Raw genomic sequence first — 12,308 nt, forward strand, 5'->3', positions numbered from 1 at the left:
GCTGTTCTTGTTCAATTGGCTCAGTACAGTGCTATCACGATCGTCTTTCCTCTCTCCGGACTCCAGTCTGTGTTATTTCACTGGCTTTTGCGGCACCCTGGACTAGCAAAGGGCACGAGCTGTGGCTTTCGTTAGCCAAGTTGAACTGGCTGAAAACAAAAAAGGGGGTTGCCTTTAACTGGGTGGTGGGATGGGAGTGATCTACAACTGCCTGTTGTGGAATCGAGTGCTCTCATTCAGGGTTCCTACCCGCCACAATCTCTTCAGTGATACGCCGTTCCACCTCTGCACCCCCTGGTTTTCTGTCTCTCCCTTACAACAGTCTGGAAGAGACCCTATTGTTGGGTTGGAAAAGAGAGGCCCCACTCTCCCTGCCACCCATCTGATGTCCTTGGGTGCTGTTGCCGATCAGTGTCGACAATATTGAGAGAGATGGACCTTTTGGCCTAATTCAGGGCATCTTCCTCCCCTCGATTATGCCCTTCCGGAACTGAGCAGGGAGGAGGATGGAGACAAAGCTAACATCTCCCTGCCTCCTGCCCCACCGGTCCCCGTGCGCACCAGCTGCCGCAGGTTGTGATTCCTGCATTGCAAGGGGGTTCGGCTGGATGACCTTTGAGGGACCCCTCCCTACTCTTAACAAGCCTGCCCCCTTACCTGGCCAGGCAGGACTGGGCAATTGGCTGGGGTAGGCAGAGACCTCCAGGTATCCAGCCTGGGGAGGATGAAGCCAGCCCGAACTACCAGGAGCCGCACTGGGATCCGGGGGGCCGCATGTGACCATGCAAAAGGTGCCCCCATTTGACATGGGAGCACTCATTGCGTGGATAGGCAGAGTCCCCCAACCCCAGGCGACCCCCAAGCAGAATAATGACTCAAGACAATGTGCTATGGGATTAAAATTGGCCACAACTTTATTAAGTTTCAGATGTAGGGAGACCTTGGCTTAGGCATTGGGTGTTTATCCTTCCCAGTCCCCAGGTGGGGATCTGGGAGACTTCAGGGTTATCCAGAATGTTTGGGGATTGTGCTGGCTCTGGAGAACGTGTGTTCAAGCAGAGAGCCCGCCCCCGGTTTCGCCACCGTTGGAGGGGAGAGCAATGACAACCTCTCGGCATATGGCCAAGACCCCTTTAACGGGGAACCCTGGTATCACCACGGTTCTATTCTGTTTACACCCCTGTGAATAGAAGGGTTGTGTGGGTACCAACTGCTCTTCCTTTGCCGGACCGCCAGGGGGCACTCTTAGCCTTTGCTGGAGAGGAGAGCTCAAGCTCTCCCTGGAAGGCTCTTTGCTAGGCAATGATAGCTGCCGGTGGAGGTTAAAGGCTCTGGTCAGGTGGAGGTGGGAGAAACCAAGGTTCTTGTGTGTGTGCGGAAGCTGGCGTCTGTTGCCTTAACCTGCATCCTTAGAAATGGTTGTTGGCCTGGGCCAGGGATGCTCCCCCCTGCATTGATGATGGGAATGGCTGGAGAGACATTTCCTCTCCTCTGTGGCCAGTCACTATTTTTTCCCCTTCCATATGAGCTGGAGGAAACGCTCATTGCCCCACCAGGATTTGCAAGCTTACAAATTAGCGGGGGGGGGGGGGAGGAGGGGAGATGGCCGAGGGAGAGGAAGCACAAAACGCACAGAGGATTTTGCTCCCCAGCTCGGAGCCAAAAGGGTGCCCCTCGCCTTTGTACCTTTCTCAGAAGCCACAAGCGTGGCTCAGAGCATCTCAGTGGACCCAAAAAACGCATGTGCCATTTTCTCACCCTCCAGAACATTTTTTTTTTTTTAGTTTTGGGTTGTTGTTCCTGTGCTGACAGTGTGTAAAGGCTGAAGACTTAGAATTTACCCAATGGTTTGGTTTTGATTTTGTTCGGGGACCTTCTGAGTACATGCCAGAATACAAAGACCAGCACCCCTTGCCCCCTGCCTCAGGCTTCTTGTCTCAGCAGATGTGAAACCCAGGAAAATTCAGGACTGGTGTCAAATCTCTCTCTTGTATTTCCTAAAGGTAAAGGTAAAGGTACCCCTGCCCGTACGGGCCAGTCTTGACAGACTCTAGGGTTGTGCGCCCATCTCACTCAAGAGGCCGGGGGCCAGCGCTGTCCGGAGACACTTTCCGGGTTACGTGGGCAGCGTGACAAAGCTGCATCTGGTGAGCCAGCGCAGCACACGGAAACGCCGTTTACCTTCCCGCTGGTAAGCGGTCCCTATTTATCTACTCGCACCCGGGGGTGCTTTCGAACTGCTAGGTTGGCAGGCGCTGGGACCGAACAACGGGAGCACACCCCGCCGTGGGGATTCGAACCGCTGACCTTTCGATCGGCAAGCCCTAGGCGCTGAGGCTTTTACCCACAGCGCCACCTGTGTCCCTTTATTTCCTAGCGGGTGACTATTTCTGTCTCTTTTGCAATGACTGCTGCATTTTGAACTAAGTGAGGGTCGAAGGACTGGTGATGGTTGCTTTGCCCTTTGACTGATCTGCCTGCTCTGAAAGACGGGGGAGAAGGCTCCCAGGTGCAATGAGCCGTGAGGGGCATCGGTGGAGACCTTCCCTTTTGCATGACAGTTGCATATACCCATCCCTTTTTTTGCTTTGCGTATCTGCTTGTGGACAGAAGTTAGTAGTAGTCTTGCAGTGTGTGTGTGTGTGTGTGTGTGTGTGCGTGTGTGGGAAGAAACATTGGGAATGGGCAATGAGGAGTTAAAGAGCGCTTGGCCAGTGTCCCATTTTAGAAGAACCAGGGGGTGGGGGCTGCTTCCTTGCTTGCTCCCTTGGCTAACCACCAGTTAGTCTGTGTGCAAAAAAAGGCTCCTCTGAGCATGTACAGAGTGCCTCTCCCTCCCCCATTGAGTAAGGGACAGTCAAAGGCAAGAGAGCAAAGTTGGCAGGAGCAGAAGCTTCATTCAGTCCCCATCCCATATTTAGAACTGTGGAACTCAGCACGATTCTAGTGCAGGTATAGCATGGAGAGAAATGAATGAGGTAGGAAAATGTAGTCTTTGGGATCAGAGGTTATTTTAGGAGCCAGGGAGGAAAGCCACTAGGTAGGGGGAGTGGGTCCTAGTTCAGTGTCAGAGCACTTTCTCTGCACGTAGACCCCAGTTCAGTTCTTGGCATCTTCAGGGGAAAAGGATCAGGTACCAGGTGACAGGAAAAGACCCTTCTCTGGCTGAAACTCTGGAGAGCCACTGCCAGTCAGAATTATCAATGCCCGGCTTGATTGACAAGTGCTCTTACCTGGTTTAAAGAACAAAGGAGGATCTCCAGTTGCTTTAAATGGTTCATTATAGGCCCAGAGCATTTTTACGTGGGGTGGGTGGGTGGAGGGAAATCATTTATCAGCATACAAACAACATAAAGGGAGGGGAAAGATAATTGGTTCGAAATACAATAGAGCGAAACTTGGAAAATGCAGAGCGTTGAAGGAGGAAGGTGGAAGAATGGCGCTCTTTCTCGCTTCATCTTTCAGCTCTATGTGCTTTTCAAGGCTCAGGTTAACTCTTCCGGGTGAGGTTCTTGCTCAGATCCATACAAAAGTGAATTGTGTGGGCGCTTTCTCTCTCTTTTCTGTCTCGAGGGGTGGGGTCCGTGTGTGTGTATAGGAGCGAGTGAGAGAAATTACCAGAGTGGGTGGCACCCCCGTGGTACAACCTCAAAAATCCAACTGTGCCCATTGACCTAAAACGTGGATGACTCCTGGAGCAAGGACTCTAAATGGATGGAGCTGTATGTGATTCTCAGGGACCCTCCTGCATGCCACACCCTCCCCCCTTGAAACTTTGCACGTTGAGCTTGTAGGTCTGCAGGACAATGCTACCCATGTTCAGCTCAATGTGCCTGGAAATCACCCCTTTGATTAGGAACCTGAAAACTTGGGAGAGGATGAAACCTTGCAGCGCCACTTCCCATCAGTGTAGACACTGCTAACTTAGATGGATCAATGGTCTGGCTTGATAGAAGCTATATTCTCATGTGATTTCATGATGAGAGCATGTGCGAATTTTGTATGGGACCTAGCCACAGCGACCCCGGAAATCTCACTCCCATTATCCTGGGTTTCTGTTGGTATGGGGGTGGGGAACCAGGTTTTCTTTTGCTTGTGCGTAGCTCCAGGTAATATCAACTGGTAATTTATTCTGCTTTTATTTGCTTATTTGGAGTTTTAAGGATTTGGGAAATTTCTGACTCTTATGAAAACCTCTGCCTTTTACTGTTATTAAGCTCTGCGCATGCAATCTGTGATTGCTGGCTTTCATGCTGAATTTCGATTCTCTGGTCTATGTCTTTTGTTACCTAATTGTGTTCTTAACTTCTGCTGAAGTACACCCAGAGATCTTTTGTCATTGGACAGCATCTAAGTATCTTAAACAAATAATTGCTCAGCTGTGTTTGGCGGTTTAGGTAGCCGTAGCTTAGACCAATATTATTTTGCTTAAAACATCAAAATATTTATTCTTATTTATTTATTAAAATGCTTGAAGATCGCTGTTCATCAGAAAAGAAATCGAAGCGATTACGACAGAGGTGTATATCTATACCATGAAAAACCATGTAAACATTTAAAATCAGATATCGAGTAACTGTTACGTGCAGATGTTTTCAGAATTGCCCGTGCATATAAGCTTGGCGATAGAAAAGCTTTCAGCAGGAGTTTAAAGACTAAAGCAGAAACACTGTTGGCAGAGTATTCCACAGGACTGCCAATAATCTCAGTGGTCAAGTTGACATGTAAGGGTTAAGCTGATCCCTAAGGTACCCTGGACCTAAGTTGTTCAGGCTTTGTAGTAACACAAGACCTTGAACCTGTATTGGTGGTAGATGGGCAGCCTGTGCAAATATTTTGGCAATGGGGTCAGCTATGTGCCCCATCAGCTGTCTGGCCACCACGTTCTGTATCAGCTGGAGCTTCCGAACCAGGCCCAAGGGCAGCCCATTGCAGTAGCAGACCCTCCAAGTGTCCCTATTTTCCAGTAAGATGTGGGGGATATAAATAGTAAAATCATCATTATGTAATGGGATGTCCCTATTTTCATCAGAGGAATATTGGAGGGTATGCAGTAGTCCAGCCTCAAGGTTATGTTGACATCCGCAGGTGTGGAAGATGCTAGACTGGCCTAGTTAATGGGCTGGATGAGAGCCAATAAAGTGAAGCTCAATCCAGAAAAGGCTGAGGCACTGTTAGTGGGCAGTTCCCTTCACCAGGTGTCTGAGACGTTGCCTGCTCTTAATAATAATATTAATAATTTTATTATTCGTATCCTGCCCATCTGATTGGGTTGCCACTCTGGGTAGCTTCCAACGTATATAAAAACATAATACAGTCGTACCTCGGGTTAAGTACTTAATTCGTTCCGGAGGTCCATTCGTAACCTAAAACAGTTCTTAACCTGAAGCACCACTTTAGCTAATGGGGCCTCCTGCTGCCGCCGCGCCGCCGGAGCACGATTTCTGTTCTCATCCTGAAGCAAAGTTCTTAACCTGAAGCACTATTTCTGAGTTAGCAGAGTCTGTAACCTGAAGCATATGTAACCTGAGGTACCACTGTAAAACTTTAAACATTAAAAACTTCCCGATACAGGGCTGCCTTCAGATGTCCTCTAAAGCTTGTATAGTTACTTATCTCCTTGACATCTGACGGATGGATGTTCCACAGGGCGGGTGCCACTACCGAGAAGGCCCTCACTGCCTGGTTCCCTGTAACCTCACTTCTCGCAGTGAGGGAACCGCTAGAAGGCCCTCGGAGCTGGATCTCAGTGTCTGGGCTGCTCTTAATGCGGTTGCACACCCTCTGAAGAGCGGGTCCGTAACTTGGGGCTACTGCTGGATCCATCTCTGTCGCTTGAGGCTCAGGTAGCCTCTGTGACCCAGCTGCACCCCTTTCTGGACAGGGATAGCCTAACCTCTGGGTTAGATTGCCACAATGCGAGATATGTGGGGACCGTTTGGAAACTTCAGCTGGTGCAGAATTCAGCAGCTAGGCTGCTCACAGGGGCAAGGCAGTTTGAGCATATAACGCCAAACCTGGTCTGAGTGCACTGGCTGCCAGCTAGTTTTTTCCCCTTCTCTTTTTTGTTCCATGCACAGAGGAGCCCAGACCCACAGATAACAGCCTCGCTCCAGAGAACAAGGAGTCTTGCTGTCAGTTGTTTGTGCCGGGCAGCTCCTTCACTCTGGGCTTTAGAGCAAAGATATATATTCCAGAAGAGCATCTAAACAAAACTCAGCAGTGGCTTCGTTTCCCTCCTGCAAAACACACGCACACTGAAATGAACACTTCTCAGAAGTAGTTTTTCTCCTCCTGCGGTGACTGCAATCGAAATGGCAGTGGGCAAAGGATTTTTCTAGCTGGCAGCAGAATTGAAAACTCTCCCTGGTAGTTTTAGGTGCAAATGCAGGTAGACGGTGGCTGAGTTCTTAAAATGCCTAATATATATTTGTGGTGTGTGTGTGTGTGTGTGTGTGTGTGTGTGTCTTCAGCCAAGCTCTGAGACAGCTGGCACCAGCTGTTCCCAATCTGGCACGGACAGACCAGAGTCAAAAGAATCAGAGGCAGGTGATGTTGTCAAAGGTAGGCTGGCAAAGTAAGAAGAGTAAGAAGAGGGTTCTGGATTAGGCCAGTGGGCCCATGTAGACCCACACCCTGTTCTCACAGTGGCCAACCAGATGCCCGTGAGAAACCTGCCAAGCAGGACCTGACACAAGAGCCCTCTTCCCTCCTGCAGTTTGCAGCAACCGGTTTTCAGGTGCATCACTGCTTTCGACCACGGAGGCAGAGGACAGCCATCATGGCCACTGATAACCCCTCTCCTCCATGAATTTGTCCAATCCTCTTTTAAAGCCATCTAAGTTGGCGGCCGTCGCTTCCTCCTGCAGAAGCGAGTTCCATAGTTTTAACTAAGAGCTGCATGAAAAAGTCCCTTTTTTTATCCTCCCTGAATCTTCTGCTTTGCATGCAGCTCCAGGCATCTCCTAGGTTAGGGATAGGAAGAACTCCTGCCTGAGAGTCCAGGGAGCTGCTGCCAGTCAGTGTAATAATAATAATAATAATAATAATAATAATAATAATAATAATAATAATAATTTATTTATTTATACCCCACCCATCTGGCTGGGTTTCCCCAGCCACTCTGGACAGCTCCCAACCGAATGTTAAAACCACAATACAGCACTAAACATTAAAAAATTCCCTAAACAGGGCTGCCTTCGATGTCTTTTAAAAGTAAGATAGTTGCTTATTTCCTTGACATCTGATGGGAGGGCGTTCCACAGGGAAGGCGCCACTACCGAGAAGGCCCTCTGTCTGGTTCCCTGTAACCTAACTTCTCACAGTGAGGGAACCACCAGAAGGCCCTCGGAGCTGGACCTCAGAGTCTGGGCAGAACAATGGGGGTGGAGACGCTCCTTCAGGTATACTGGGCCGAGGCCGTTTAGGGCTTTAAAGGTCAGCACCAACACTTTGAATTGTGCTTGGAAACATACTGGGAGCCAATGTAGGTCTTTCAGGACCGGTGTAATATGGTCTTGGCGGCCACTCCCAGTCACCAGTCTGGAGAGCATCGCACAAATCCGCAGATGACATTACTGATCTTCATTGGATATCTAGGAGTTCTAGTGTCATGAGAAAAGGAGAATAACTTTGTCCACTTTCTCTACGCATTGCAGAATTTTATCAACTTCTGTCACGTTGCCTCTTGGCTCTCCTTTTCTCTAAACTAAAAACACTGCGACATCGTTCATTTGCTCATCGTCTTTTCTCTGCGGAAGGTGTGCTGGTTGGGTCCATAGGCAGTGGGCAGGTGAGAAGGCAGTGGAGATAACAGAAGGAAGAGAGGGTAGGTTCATTCGGAAGGAGAAGAGACCCACAGGTAGAGAGCATCTTGCCCAATGACCCCCATTCTCGCAACCAACTCCCAACAACAACCTGGGACCGTCTCCTGTGCTCCCCACAAATTGCCCAAACTTGGCGGTGTTCATGCCGTGGCCCTGCTAGAGAGCTGCAGCAGTGCAAGGGTTAAAAGAGGCGAACGGAGGAAACAAGGTATTTCAGACTCTCATTATTCACTGCCAGCTTTCCCCAAAATGGTATTAATTTCGTGCTGTCACGCAGGACTGCATCGTGTCTGTTCCAGTGGAGCCTAGCAGGGGCTGGGTGGGGAAGGTGCACACGGCCTCCCTGCCAAATGGATGGTTTTTTCTTTCTTTCTTTTTTTCTTTCTTGAAGGAGCAGCTTTGGCTGTTTAAAAGGGGGTGGGGGGTTTATTTGTTTATTTTGCTTCCTCCCCATCCTGAGTACCTTTAACCTGGGAAGCTGGTGGGATTGGGTGCCTTGTGTTGCGCTTCTCCCTTCAAATTCTCCCCCCACCCCCTCTTAGCTACACAACTGGTGACTCCAAAATGTCATGGCAGGTTGCAGGGAAGGCGTATCGTCTTGAGAAATTAGGTGCTGTTGTATTTTACAGTGGTACCTCAGGGTACATACGCTTCAGGTTACAGACGCTTCAGGTTACAGACTCCGCTAACCCAGAAATAGTGCTTCAGGTTAAGAGCTTTGCTTCAGGATGAGAACAGAAATCGTGTTCCGGCGGCGTGGCAGCAGCGGGAGGCCCCATTAGTTAAAGTGGTGCTTCAGGTTAAGAACAGTTTCAGGTTAAGAACAGACCTCTGGAATGAATTAAGTACTTAACCAGAGGTACCACTGTACTTGCATTTAACCTCCTACACCAAGGTAACACCAAGCTCCATATATTTATCTGAGATGAGTAAGGAACCCTGTGGGACAGTGGTTCCCAATGGGCTAAAGTTCTGTGGGCCCCCTGTTTTTCAAAATCCAAGCCATGGACCCACTAGAATCATAGAATAGAATCATAGAGTTGGAATACACCACAAGGGCCATCGAGTCCAACCCCCTGCCAAGCAGGAAACACCATCAGAGCACTCCTGACATATGGTTGTCAAGCCTCTGCTTAAAGACCTCCAAAGAAGGAGACTTCTTTTTTTTTTTTTTTTTTTTTTTTGCTGTCTTGGCAGCAAATTCTTACTGCTCTTACTACTTTTCAAAATTTTGATATCTCTGTGGTAGTTTTTGTTATGTTACGTTAATGGTGCCACAGACCCCCTGTGGTTTGTGGACCAGCACTTGGGAACCAATGCTGTAGGAGTCTATAACACCCGCCCTCATAAGCTGCTATGTATGGTCTTTCTACCCCTTAAAAACTTCCCCCTTTATAGACTGCAATTTTACCTATGGTTCCCTGAGGACTAGAACCATGCCTACATGGCTGTACGGAGAATGAGTAGTCAGCATGCTGCTCTCTGGATGTGGGACTGCAACTCTAACCATCCTTGACTGTTGCCCATGCTGGCTGAGGCTGATGGGAACTTGAAGCTGCCATTGTATTGGCTAGCCCTCGTGTAGAGAAAGACCAGTCCGATTTTCCTACCTCTTCTGCATGTATTTATTTATGTTCTCGTCCCTAAGCATTTACTGGGTTGTCCTGTGTTTTGGCTACAGGTAGGAGATAAAATCTTCTTTCCTTTATGTAAACAAAAACTTCCTGTATGAATAAAACAAGCATATTAAGGAGAAGAAAACAAGCATATCAAGGAGAAGATTAAATCTTTTTCCATATCTGTGTTTGTATTTTATATATGCTAGCTGACAGTACTTCCTGGCATTGCGCAAGAATTCTTAGAAACCAAAAAACACTGAGATTTATACGTGGATAATTATTTGTATAGCTTCTTAATAGGGCTGGCCGATATATCTTCCAAAACTGTTTTGAAGTTCATATCTTGATATCTGTTTCATATTTTTTGACATGGCAATATATTGCGAATCATGATGTGTCGTCCAAAACTGGTTTCAAGTCCATATCATGATATGGGTTTCATAATGTTTGACCTGGCAATATATTGTGAATCATGATGTGTGCATGCTATGCAAAAATCACAGTGTGGGAGAAACTGCGAAGCCAGACAATGCCTCTACATAGCTCCATCCTTATTTCAGACACTGTGATCTATTGGTATATCATTATGTTTAGCTGATGATATATTACGATATTGAAAACCAGATATCGCCCAGCCCTACTTCTTAAGGCCAGGGGGACGATGACACCTATTTTCATTCTAAGGCTGTTGGGTATGGCATACAATCCTGCCAAATTTTCTTAGAAGCATTGGAGTTTTGAAAGGTTCGGATCTGCCATTTTGATTCAAAATGGCATCCAATTTGTAACCGAACATGGAAGATAACCTGCTCCTCAGTCTTAGGAACCATCACACCAAATTTTGTTACGATATCATTATGAGTTGTCTGAATGCATAGGAATTAGACGGACAGACAAAGAAACTTCAAAATCTATTGATGATTATGTAGATGATTGAGGAAGATGTTGTAGATGATAGACATGAATAAGGTCAGCTTTGAATTTGACCCAAAGAAGCTGAATGTTAGAAGATTCATGATAGACGAAAGCAAATTTGTCACACACTGCATAGTTGAACTATGGAACTCACTTCCACAAGAGGTAGTGATGACAGCCAAGACAAACATAGACAGCATCTTAAAAAGCAGAGACATCACCTTGCTGACAAAGGTCCGTGTAGTTAAAGTTATGGTTTTCCCAGTAGTGATGTATGGAAGTGAGAGCTGAATCATAAAGAAGGCTGATTGCCGAAGAATTGACGCTTTTGAATTATGGTGCTGGAGGAGACTCTTGAGAGTCCCATGGGCTGCAAGAAGATCAAACATGTCCATTCTTAAGGAAATCCGCCCTGAGTGCTCACTGGAAGGACAGATCGTGAAGCTGAGGCTCCAATACTTTGGCCACCTCATGAGAAGAGAAGACTCCCTGGAAAAGACCCTGATGCTGGGAAAGATGGAGGGCACAAGGAGAAGGGGACAACAGAGAACGAGATGTTGGACAGTATTCTCGAAGCTACCAACATGAGTTTGACCAAACTGCAGGAGGCAGTGGAAAACAGGAGTGCCTGGCGTGCTCTGGTCCATGGAGTCATGGAGAGTCAGACACGACTAAAGAACCACCACCACCACCACAATGGCTGTGTTCTACCTTTCCTGACCAAGCCAGTATGGTTCTGAAGACCAGCTGCTGGTCTTCAGCAGTCGGATAGAACTTTTGCCCCACCCTCACCACCTGCTTGTGGGCTTCCCATTGGGGCACCTGGTTGGCCACTGTGAGAGACGAAGATGCTGGACTAAATAGTCCTTTGGTCTGAGCTAGGAGGGCTGCTCTGGGCTTCTTACGGGCTGGATTTGTCCACAACAAAGCTCAGAATCAAGCCTCATTTGGTAAGCCACGACCTCTCAAAGCTTTGATTCCCCCACCTGCATAATGGAAACAAGAGTTGATCTCTTCTGCAGGGATGTTTGGAGCACCGATGCAATGTCTTCAACTATCTCCCCGTGGCGGCCACCACTCTTCCTCCACCTGGTACCCCTTTGTGTTTGTGTGTGTCCACCTCCACCGACGATTAAGTGTTTATGCCGCATCTTTAACATTTGCTTGGATATTTCCTTTTTATCCCTAAGCTACTCAAATTGGGGGGGGGGGTGAGCAGCTACATCCCCACACCTTTCCCCATGCCCCCTTGTTTTGTATCTCATTTTCGCACTATCATCGAGCTCTCCCCCCTCCTTCTCCAGCTCCTGTTTGCAAGGCTGTTTTGACAGCTTCTGTCAGTAAAGTGCAGCTGGCTGCCATCACCTCTTATTGGCTGCAGACACCTCTGGCATCATGCTGAATATGATTAAAATCTGATTAATGGCGGAGGGGAGGAGGCGAAGTAGGTGCTCCCCACCCCAAACAAGCGCCTTGCAACACCACCATCTTAAACTGTTTCAAAGGCCGCTAGGGCTGTTTGTATTTCTCTAAGCGCTGGGGCCCAGAGAAGAAATAAACAAAAGGGTGTGTGCTAATGGCCCCTGGATAGTCTTTTCACATCATTGATTTTGGGGTGGCGGAGTTGAGACTCTGATAGATATAGCCAACATAGCGGAATACAAGTCCCAGTGTTCCTAGCCAGCATGGACAGTGAAGCTAAGAAGAGATTTGCGGCTGGATCAGGCTGATGGCCCATCTTGCCAGGCATCCTGTTCTCACAGTGACAAAAAATTGTTAAGGCCTCAAAGCAGGTGGTGAACAAAGCTGTCATGATGATGTTGATGATTTGTATCCCACACACCTGACTGGGTTGCCCCATCCGCTGTGGGAGGCTTCCAACATATATAGAAACACCATAAAACATTAAATATTCACAAGTTTCCTTATATAGGACTACCTTCAGGTG

General features: G+C 47.9%; 1 protein-coding gene across 1 annotated transcript in view; it reads left to right on the top strand.

The window, feature by feature from the left end:
• Positions 1–12,308, top strand: part of RBM19 (RNA binding motif protein 19) — a 98,763-nt gene that overhangs the window by 27,112 nt on the left and 59,343 nt on the right. The window lies entirely within an intron of this gene.

This window comes from Podarcis muralis, chromosome 16, assembly GCF_964188315.1.
Source record: "Podarcis muralis chromosome 16, rPodMur119.hap1.1, whole genome shotgun sequence".
Taxonomy (NCBI): domain Eukaryota; kingdom Metazoa; phylum Chordata; class Lepidosauria; order Squamata; family Lacertidae; genus Podarcis; species Podarcis muralis.